The sequence below is a fragment of the Mustela nivalis genome (genome assembly GCF_964662115.1).
Source record: "Mustela nivalis genome assembly, chromosome: 4".
NCBI classification, from domain to species: domain Eukaryota; kingdom Metazoa; phylum Chordata; class Mammalia; order Carnivora; family Mustelidae; genus Mustela; species Mustela nivalis.
In genome coordinates, this window is record NC_139023.1 from 56577389 (window position 1) to 56588021 (window position 10633).

Sequence of the window (10633 nt, forward strand, 5' to 3'; positions counted from 1 at the left end):
ATTCTAATGTATACTCCAAATTTTATCTGTATAATTCCATTTGATTTGAGGGGTGGATTCTGAAAGAACTCACCTGATTCCAAAAAAAGCAAACTATGACGTTGATTCTTTTGTAGGAATTAAATATAAAGTCGAAGGGAATGTGTTCTTGGAACACATGAATCTCCAACCTGTAAGTGGAAGGACAGCTTTGTGATGCACATTCTGTAACCACATAACTGGACTTTTTTTCCCTCAAATTTTTCATTATCCTTTCCTGGTTATATGATGAATTTGATGAATTCTTGTTTGATTTAATGCATTTGTTTCTTTAAAATTAATACTTCATATTATTTCAGGCAATGTGATGGCCTTCCTCATAACAGTTAATTGCGTCCAAGATTTAGTTCCAAAGTTGCTGGGTTTTAGAAACAGGTTTTCCCATTCTGTGTCACTGCGTAATGAAAGTTTGGTTAACACTGCTTGAGGCTATGAAAATAAAAACAAAACAAGAGTAAATTTAGACTAACAGATCCCTAAAGTCCCTCACATAAGGCAAGTATACACAGCCATGTGGACCCCAGGATGGTCAGAATTGCTCACTAGTAGCCAAAGGGCCCCAGCTGTGGCATGAACATAGATGAATACTTGCCTAGACACCTAGATTTAAAATTTTTTGAATCCTGGCAGTTTTATTTTGAATCCATTTCAAGTTCTGATGGATTTATACTATTTTGACTTTATGATGAAATTCTAAACATTTCTATATCCCACCACTATAGATCCATCAAAGCTGTGACCTTCTCTGTGTATGTATGTGTATGGATAAGCCTTTCCTCACAGAAATAGGATTCACCGTGGACATGAGTTGGAGACTTGCTCTTTTGACTCACCAATATATCATTGTTTACAATGTGTGACACATAGAAAATAATTCAGACTCAGCCAGAACAGAGACTTTGTTTTTCACGTCACTGTTTAAAGTGTTCTCACCCACTAGAGACAGACATCCAGAGATACCGTGTGTGGGTGGCAGGTCATTTATTGAAATCTCTATAGTGAGGTGTTCCTCGTTCTAACTCTGGTAAGTGGGACTCCAAAATTATTAGCAAAATCCAGGTCTTCTCAAAATCCCTCATTCCAGAGGAGATGATCCAAATGTTCCCCATTGCTCGAGGTGCCAATATAAAGTGGCAAATATGGTCTGGGCTCTTCCTGATCGGTGAGTCCTGTGTGGAGACAGGTAATAAAACAAGGCTTGAATGACAAGCTTGAAAAACACAGCTTGAATGATAAGGAAGAATCTGACTAATTTAGAGAGTGCAGAGAGGCTGGCTGCCCTATGGAAAAGATGTTTCAGCTGAGACCTGAAGTATCTCTCTTTGGAGGGAGAAGCTGGGGATTTTTTTTTTTTTTGAGAGGAAGAGAACTGTGTTCCAGGATGACGGAATGTAGTGTTTGGAAATCTGGAAGGAAGATAGAAGAAGGCATTTAGAGTTTCTGAAATGCATCCAATTCCATAGGATGCAAGGCAGAATGATGGGGAATATGAGAGAACATCTTGGGGACAGATTTCAAGTTGATGTAAAGGGGACATTCAGTAAAGCCCGAGTTGGCCAGTGACATCATGGTCTTCCTCAGTGTTTGTCCCTGGAGTATGTAAGCTGTGTGGGGTTGCCACAGGGGGAACTGAGCGTTAGAGGGGGGGGAGGGTGGTCAGAGAGATGACCTAGATACTCTCTTATCCTATAAAATATACTTCCTAAAAACCAAAGACCATAACCAGAGCCTTTCTCCTTAGTTTTATGACTTTGTGTTTTTCCTTTGGCCTAATACCAAAGAATATTATTTTATCCCCATGGAATTGTGCACGGATTTCTGTTTGTGTTCAGCACAGATCTCATTCAACTGCCATTCATCTGAAGATCTAAAGGAAATTTAACTTGCTTTTGGGCATTCGCTTAGCAGAAAATAGAACTCTGAAAAGTGTCGAAAAGCATCTTTAAGAAGATGAATAAAATCCATGACCAACGCTGGATTTTAGGACTGGAAGGGACTCTGGAGGCCAACAAACCAACATCTTTATTTTACAGATAAAACATGGATGCAAGGAGAGACCCAGGAATCTGGGCAAATTTTCTGGACAATGTGGGCCAGAGGCAGGGCTGGTGAAACAGGCCTCCTGACTCCCTGGCCACTATCCTTTCTATGTGACCTGAGCACATCTGGAGGCAACGTCTAAGAAATAACACCTACATATTTAATAGAAATTCAAATTAAGGAATCAAATGTCTAAGGAGCTGTTGTGTGTCAAAGGTCTTTGTTCACATTCTCACTGGACACCCGACTGGCTTCTTCTCATTCTGGACTCAGCTGCAATGTTAAATCCACAGAAAGACCTTTGGGACTGCAGTCTACTCTTCCCTTTGTACACTTAGTAAAGTCATTAGTGCATAGACTTGTTTATTTTCTCTTCCTGACTGCCTGTAAATTCTGTGAAGTCAAGGACCAAGACCGTTTTCTCAGCAACTCTGCATTCACTAATAGCGGAGTGCCTGGCAATGAGGGGAGGGCTAGGTACCCCACATTTGCCCCTGCACACCCACCACACTCTTCATCACTCTATTTTGGAGCTGGGAAACTGACATTCATTGACTTCATCCATAGGTTTCCTTGACTTCTGATGTCTGATCAGGGTCTCCATTGGGAGGTGCAGGCAGGAGAAGAGGGATGTCTGCTTTCTCTTTTCTGCTCCTTCCCAGTTAGCTCCAAGTTTGTTGGTCAAACTCTTCTACCCAAGCCACAGCTTCAGTCTTTGGCTCTGTCCTGGAGGTAACCCCTCTCTGGCCCTGCCCCTTTGGTGGTAGAAGTGGTAATGGCTCCCCTTTGTGGCGATCTGTGGTTAGGCACTCTACCATTGTCTCCTTTTACTCCATCCAAGCCTTTGGAAATAGGTTTGTCCTTTATCAAACTTTTCTCAATGCCTTCATCCAGGTGTGCTGTCTCTGTCTTGTGGAGATGCTAATGGATATAGTAGTTGTTTGATAAATTAAAATGGAGGAAACATCATACACATTCCTTAGAGCCACAGGGAATAAACCGTGATGGTGGTAAACCCATGTGAAGCACAGGGACACGTTTCAAGGAAAAGACATCAGAGATGGGAAGGTCAATCTTCAGGAAAGAGCGTGGGTCTCATGAGTAGGAGTTCAATAGATGCTCGAGAGGGGAAATGGTTTTAATCATTTCCATGCCACATAGATCACACATCAAGGGGATGGGGCGGACTGTGTGATCTGGGTGTGACAGTGAGTCTGAAGGGTTTGTCTCCATACAGTCCACGGGCACCAGTCACGCCACAGATTTCTTTTCCTCTGCTGAAAAACAGAAAGGCCAGACTGAATCATTTATAAGGCTCCTTCAGCTCTAAAATTTCCTGACTCAGCATTTCCATGGGGTGGACTGGCTGGGGGGTGATTTTAGAATTTCTTGGGAGGATGGAAATGGCATCAGGAGGAGGGTCTTTGGTTTTGGGTGTGTGAAGCCACCCTGGAAGCTGTTAAAGGTGTCATTTTGTCAGATCTCTTCAGGAAGGAGCCTTGCCTCTCTCAGTGATGCTGGGCTTTAGGGTAGCCAAACCCACCCGTGCTCCAGGAGGCCAGCATCCACCAATAGTGAATACTGGATTCCCAGGGGCTAGGGACTGAGTTTTTCTCACCATGGAATTCTCCAACATGGACATTGGCACACTGGAAGTCTTCAAAGGACATTCAGAGAATGGAGGAAATAAATGTTTATGGCAGAATTTCTTGGCTCCTCCTGTCCCTGCCTTCAATCCTATTTTGAGTCCATATTTTCCTGGCTCTTAACCTCTTTTGACTAAATTTTATGTTCCTGGCTCCATATTTTCTCCTTGGAACAAAAAAAAGTGGTTTTGGCTTCTCTGAAATCGGCCTTCGATAATTGCCATCTGTGAAGTTTGCATTTGCTTCAGGAAATGGCATTCCCAACAGACCCCTTAAGATGCCACATAGATAGCAAATCTTAACAAAATCCCCAAGTTGGGTGACCAATGGATCTCTCTCCTTCATCCTCATCTTCTTTCTGACCTTTACTTCATCCCAAACTCACATTTCCTTAATTCCTCTATGAAAGGGCAATGATTTTCAGAGTAATTAAAGTAGTTAGAATATCTAAATGTCCTCAAAACAAAAAGCCATAATAAACCTGTCCCGAGAAACTGTCACTTGCTCTGGCTGTCACAGTAGTTGCTCAATGCATTTGGTCATAGGGAGAATGCTATGGGTTTGTCAACCTCTATTTCCTGTTTCCTCTTACACACAGAGCCAGCCTGCATTTCCCAGACTTCTTTGCAGCTGGGTGGGACCAACCAGTGGAATGTGGGCACCAGAGATGTGGGCTACTAAAAGGCCTGGTTCCTGAAATTTTCCTCACTCACCTCTGCTCTTTTTGTTTGCTGTCTGGGGGCAGGGTATCCAGTGGCAGATTCTTTTTTTTTTTTTTTTTTTAAAGATTTTATTTATTTATTTGATAGAGAGAGACCACAAGCAGGCAGAGAGGCAGGCAGAGAGAGAGAGGAAGAAGCAGGCTCCCTGCTGAGCAGAGAGCCCGATGCGGGACTCCATCCCAGGACCCTGAGATCATGACCCGAGCCGAAGGCAGTGGCTTAACCCACTGAGCCACCCAGGCGCCCCCAGTGGCAGATTCTGAAGCCCTCAGGGATATTAGAGTCTATAAATGAAAGAGTCTAAGTCACTACATAATAGCAGGGTCGCTGGATGAAAGAGCATGCTCCTCGAATGGAACAGGGAGTCCCTACCCACTAATTTTCATTGGAATGTGACTTGAACAGGAAGTAAACCTTCGTTGTGTCCAGCCACTGTGATCTGGGGGGTATTACAGCAGCTGGTCTCCCTTGACTAATACAATACATCAACTTGCCCCAGATTTTGAGGTTCCACACCAGCCTCCTGGGTGTCTAGGTTGGTTCTTCTCATAGGAGAAATTTAACCAATTCTAAAACAGAATTCTACCAAGAAGTATATGTTCAGGCAGAAATATTTCCCTTAAATATTGTTCCAATGAGGTGTGTGTGTGTGTGTGTGTGTGTGTCTTTCTGTGTATTCAAGACTGAGGGAACTTCTTTCACTGAAGAAAAGAGATTAGTTTTGATGTCTAATAATCTAGTAATGCTGCTACAACTAAAATGACCCAAATAGAAAAATAACATCTTAGGAAGGGGGAAAAACAAGCTATCCCCATCAACTTTGGTGACCAGTTATTACTGTGACAAAATTATTGTCTGTTCTCCCAGCCCATGCTGTTTTTGGCAGAGGCCCCAACTTATGACCTTTCTAAATTAAAGTTTTCCCTTGGAGGAGGATTTTAAGAGAGGAACTTAACAATTAGGAAAGAACAGATAAATTTCTGTCCCATGCAGCAGGCCAACTACATTCCATCCAAACCTTGAGATAGGAAAGGCTTTGCCTGATTAGCCAACAACCATGTGCATTTCTCTTTCATTCACTCATTTTTAACATATAATGTATTATCTGTTTTGGGGGTATAGGTCTTCAGGCTTACACATTTCACAGCGTTCACCATAACACATACCATCTCCAGTATCCATAACCCAGACACCCTATCCCTAAACCCTGCTCCCCAGCAACCCTCAGTTTGTTTCGTGAAATTAAGAGTCTCTTATGGTTTGTCACCCTCTTGATCCCATCTTGTTTCTTTTTTTCCTTCTCTTCCCCCCACAATCCCCTGACCTGCCTCTCAAATTCCTCATATAGAGACTTGTCTTTCTCTGATTGATTTATTTTGCTCATCATAATACCCTTTAGTTCCATCCATGTCATTGCAAATGGCAAGATTTCATTTCTTTTGATGGCTGCATAGTATTCCATTGTATATATACCCCACATCTTTTTTTATCCATTCATCTGTTGATGGACACCCAAATGTTTATAGCAGTTACATCCACAATAGCCAAACTATGGAAAGAACCTAGATGAGCCATGCACATTTCAATGATTCCATTCTCTTCATCCTGTCAGATGCTACCCAGGGCAGGTGAAATAAGAGAAACATTAAGTTGTTTCTTAATTGCTTTTAGTCATTTCTTTAAGAGATATCATTGAAAATAGAATACAGAAGAAGCCAAGGAAAAAACTGGTTCTTTTGTCCTCTGTGGTTTTTTGCTATGATTGATAACTGTCTTTTCTTTTGCCTTGCATAGTGACCTGGCCAATGCTGGCATGATCTGCCAAAATATGGGAACCCCCTCCCCACATAAATACATCAACAAGTGAATAGCTAAAACATGGGAAACCTCAAACCCGTTGTATTTGGGGAGAATTCCAAGACTATTTAGAATTGCTTGCCATGAGGTTTTTTTTTTTTTAATGATTTATTACTTTGCAAGACCAATATGGCTAAATTAACTTATAAATTAATCCATCATAAAAGGCTGGGAAATACGCTTTTTATTGGCTTCCCATTTGGGCGTTCACAGTAGAGTTGGAAAAGTGACTATGATCAGTAAGAGTACTTGTTTTCAGTTTTTTATAGACTGAAGGTTCCTGACCTTTACAGAAGGAGAACTTTCATTTTTCCAATGTCTTGAGATCATCTAGGGGCTGTGGGCCTTTGGACACAGGTGGACATGAGTAGAAGTATAGATTGTTCCACTCCCTATTAGTGTGACTTTGGGAAGATCGTGTAAATTGTCTAAGCCTGTTTGCTCTTTTGTGAACTTGTGATATTTGTGTCCACATCAGGCAGGTTCAAGCAGAAGAATGAAGGAACAGTGTCTGAATCAGAGGCTGGTACTTAATAGATGTTCAATAAATACTGTCTTCCTTCTGGAGATTGGCATGGTCCCCTGGGAGCTCTAGAAAAACAGTTCAGACTGTAGGGGATGAAGTGGTCATCTGTGGGAAGTACCACTGCAAAGTGCTCAGAGCCCCAAGAGAGGATGGTGTTTCAGTGTCCTCCTTCACACAGCTTAAATTCAAGTCCATGAGTGGGGAAGTGATGTGTCTGATGCTCCCTAGCTAGCAGGAGGTGGAGCCAGCTCAGACCTGCTCCTTTGTTGCCTTCTAACCCCATGAGACCATTTACAGAGCATGCCTTACGCTCCAGGTACTGACAACAGCCCCATGGAAATGGTATTGCTGTGATCCCCATTGTACAGAGAGGATGCTGAAGTTCATAGAGGCAAAATTACTTGCCCAGACTCAGACACCTAGTGTGTGGGGAGCATTCCTGGTTCACTGGACTCCAAAGCCTTTGTTGACTGCATTGTTTCATACCACCACAAAGAGGCTCTGAGATTGGTCAGTATGTTCCAGTTCCAGAGGTCATAACTCCAGCTGGACATAAAGAGGATAGATCAGTAACTAAGGATAGCATCAGGAAGCCAAACCTTTTCTGCTCATTTATGTCATAGCAGATGTAAAAGTTCCATCAGCAGGAACACCTCCAGCCAGAAAAAGATCGGCTTCCTGTCCATCGTTTTAGACTGTGTTCTCTTGATGACTTTCAAAGGGGCTTGGAGCCCAGATTAGTTTGACAGCATAACAGAGCAAAGCAGCTCTGTTCCCACAAACACCACTTCCAAGTCACTATGAGGTGACTTCAGTTCACCCTCCAGGTTAGACCGGAGTGGCCAAGCTCTGGGGAGTCCCCCAGGCCCATGGCAGAGCCAGCATCTGGATGCCCAGATTGAAGGGTGGACACAGAAAGTCTAGCCCATCCCTTGGCCAGCGAATGCAATCTCTTAAAGAGCTTTGTATGAGCAGCTGCAGCATCCCAGAAAGATCTTGGCAGATGACACCAAATTAGAGGAGAATAGACCTGGGGAGGAAATACTATTTGTAGCCTCGGCCACTTTCACATTATAACCACCTCCTCTTTTCTGCTGAGTTTCAGACCTGTGGCTTTCTAACAAAAGGCTTTTCTGACCCAAACCTATAGATTAATATTGTAAAAAAAACCAAAACAAAACAAAATAAAACAACCCATGCACAGAAGTGGATTCAGATGATGCCAGTGCACTCCACTGTCCTGAACCTCTACTGCCTGCAAGGAAGCAGAGCACAGCAGTAAAACAGAGGGCGGTTTTGCCATTTCCTAGCAGAGTGGCTTGGATCTTAGCGTTCACATCTATTAATAGGGAACAACATCACTACTTAAAATAAAAGCCGTTAAGGGAATTAAATGAGCTAAACTGTGGAACTTTTAGAGTAATCCCAAATCCATGCTAAGTGTCATGTAGGCACAGAGGATGCCATTATTATATTCTCATATCAGAAAGAAGGGGATAATAATAGCACATATGTTGGGGATAGGGGAGGAGGGAGAGGGTGGCTGAGTTATGGACATTGGGGAGGGTATGTGTTATGGTGAGTGCTGTGAATTGTGTAAGACTGATGACTCACAGACCTGTATCCCTGAAACAAATAATATATTGCATGTTAATAAAACAAAACAAAAAACAAAAGCAAAACAAAACAAAAATAACAACACATAGGCAGGATTGTTGAGGAACAAATGACTGGATATTTCTGAAGGAACTAGTGCAGTATAGATACTAGGAGATAAGTACTGGGTCTCATGCAGAGAGGCTGATCAGAGGTGCCTTTGAGAGTGTGGGTTTGGGGGTCCAGGAAGCAGGTGCCCGAATGTAGCCTCTTCCAATTATCAAATAAACATTTTGCAGATCGGGTTGTTCACATAGGCAGTTTGCTGTTTTATCAGGTGATGTTTAAGGAAGAATAAAATGTCAGGTAGGAGGTGGGCAGGATGGGGTAAAGAGTCCCCACCAAGAACCTAACCAACCATTGAAGACCAATGTAGCCTTGGGCAATCTCTCTTCCACTTTAACTTCAAGTCTCTCTCCTGTGGATGACTTCAAGTCTCTCTGCCCAGATGATGGCCCAAGCTCCTCAGAATACTAATACCAAATATTATTCCTTTGGGGTTTCACTCTCACCTACTGCTGGTGGGGATGGAAATTGTGAGGGAGGAATTTAGCCATCTCTAGCTCAGTGTGTGTCAATAGCTTTATATTGGTTCATTCAACATATGTTTTTGAGCCTCTGTTACGTGGGGGCACTTCTCTAAGAGTTAGGGACCCACCAATAAACAGAACAAATGAAATTTCAGCTTGTAAAGAGCAGGGTAGACAAACCAAAATAAGATAAAATGAGAATGTGCTTCAGAGAAACTGAAAAGGAAGGGAATGTGGCAGGGAAAGCCACCCTGAGAAGGTGATGAGGATGTCCAGGGTCTGCTTCCACAGTAGATGGCTCTGGTTCTGGGGCAGTGCCTGGTGGACAGTAGCTTCTGAGTAACAGGTTAGATGAGCAAATGCCTCAATGAGCAGAACCTGAATCCTGAAAAGACTGATTTGGATGCAGACGTGAATAGTCAGTATATTTTCATCTGAAATGAATTAGTTCTGACAGTTTCCAGAGCAGGACTAAAATGATTACATTACCATTATTTTAAACCTGAGAAGCGCAAGGGGAATGAGAGCTACATTCTCCTCCCAAACCCGGCCCAACTTTGGAGGCAGGCCCAGGACCGTTAGAGGCGTTATTTGCACTTTGCTGCCCCCTGGTGGTAGTATAAAATACATAGCCCGCACTCCACAGCTCTGGAGGTTTGTTTAGCTCTAAGGTTAAAAACAAAAACAAAAACATACCAGTGGGCAGGCACCTCCATCATTACAGTATTGAGATTAAACTATAGTGTGCTGATCACATCTTTCAAATCCAGAAGTATGAATCTTCAGGGTCATATGGCTAGAATATATGAGATGAGGACTATTTCAGGTAAGTCAGTACCGTGAGGCATCTTATTTTCACTATTTTGGAGCAGGTCATCTCTGCTCAAATTTACTCTTCATGAGTTTATAAGGATGGCAATGAGCTCAGAGCTCCTAGGGACTTAAGACATTTCTCAGGCCCAGAATTCCAGAGTGTTTCCTAGGGTGTCCATGTGTGGACATTAGAGACCACTGAAATTTTGTCTGGAAACCCTATTCCTAAAATGTATAGGGAAGTGTCAGATCCAAACAGTCAGGAAACTCTGGGCCAGTTGTCCAAGGTGAGTCCTCCATGCAAAGAGAGATTTGTGTTTGACTCTCACTGTGGTGTTTCTGGCTGGAATATTCTATTTCATTTACACACACATTTCCCATTTTACCTGATATCATTGTGGCTGGTAATAGGGTCACCTTTGTCATTGGCCTTGTGGCGGGTCTGAACCTTTGTTTTCTCATCTAGTGAAAAAAAAAAAGAATACCTATTAAATCAGAGTAATCAACACTTAAGAGTGGGCACGTGAAAGTAGAATGCCAGGCACCCATTAGATGCTTAACAAAAGCTTTGAAAAGCAAGCTCATTAAACATTAATATTTATATAAAATTATAAAGTATTCAAGATTCATAAGTGATAAGAGGACTTTATCTGATGCATTATGCCCGGTGTTATGTTCCCTGTCAGTTAGGAACGATCCATCAAATAGTGAAAATTTCTGATTGATGGACTTTGTCTATTTTTCTCCAGGTGTATTTCTATTGGAGAGTGCTTTGAAAGCCATTATGAGGAAAATTTTGCTCTG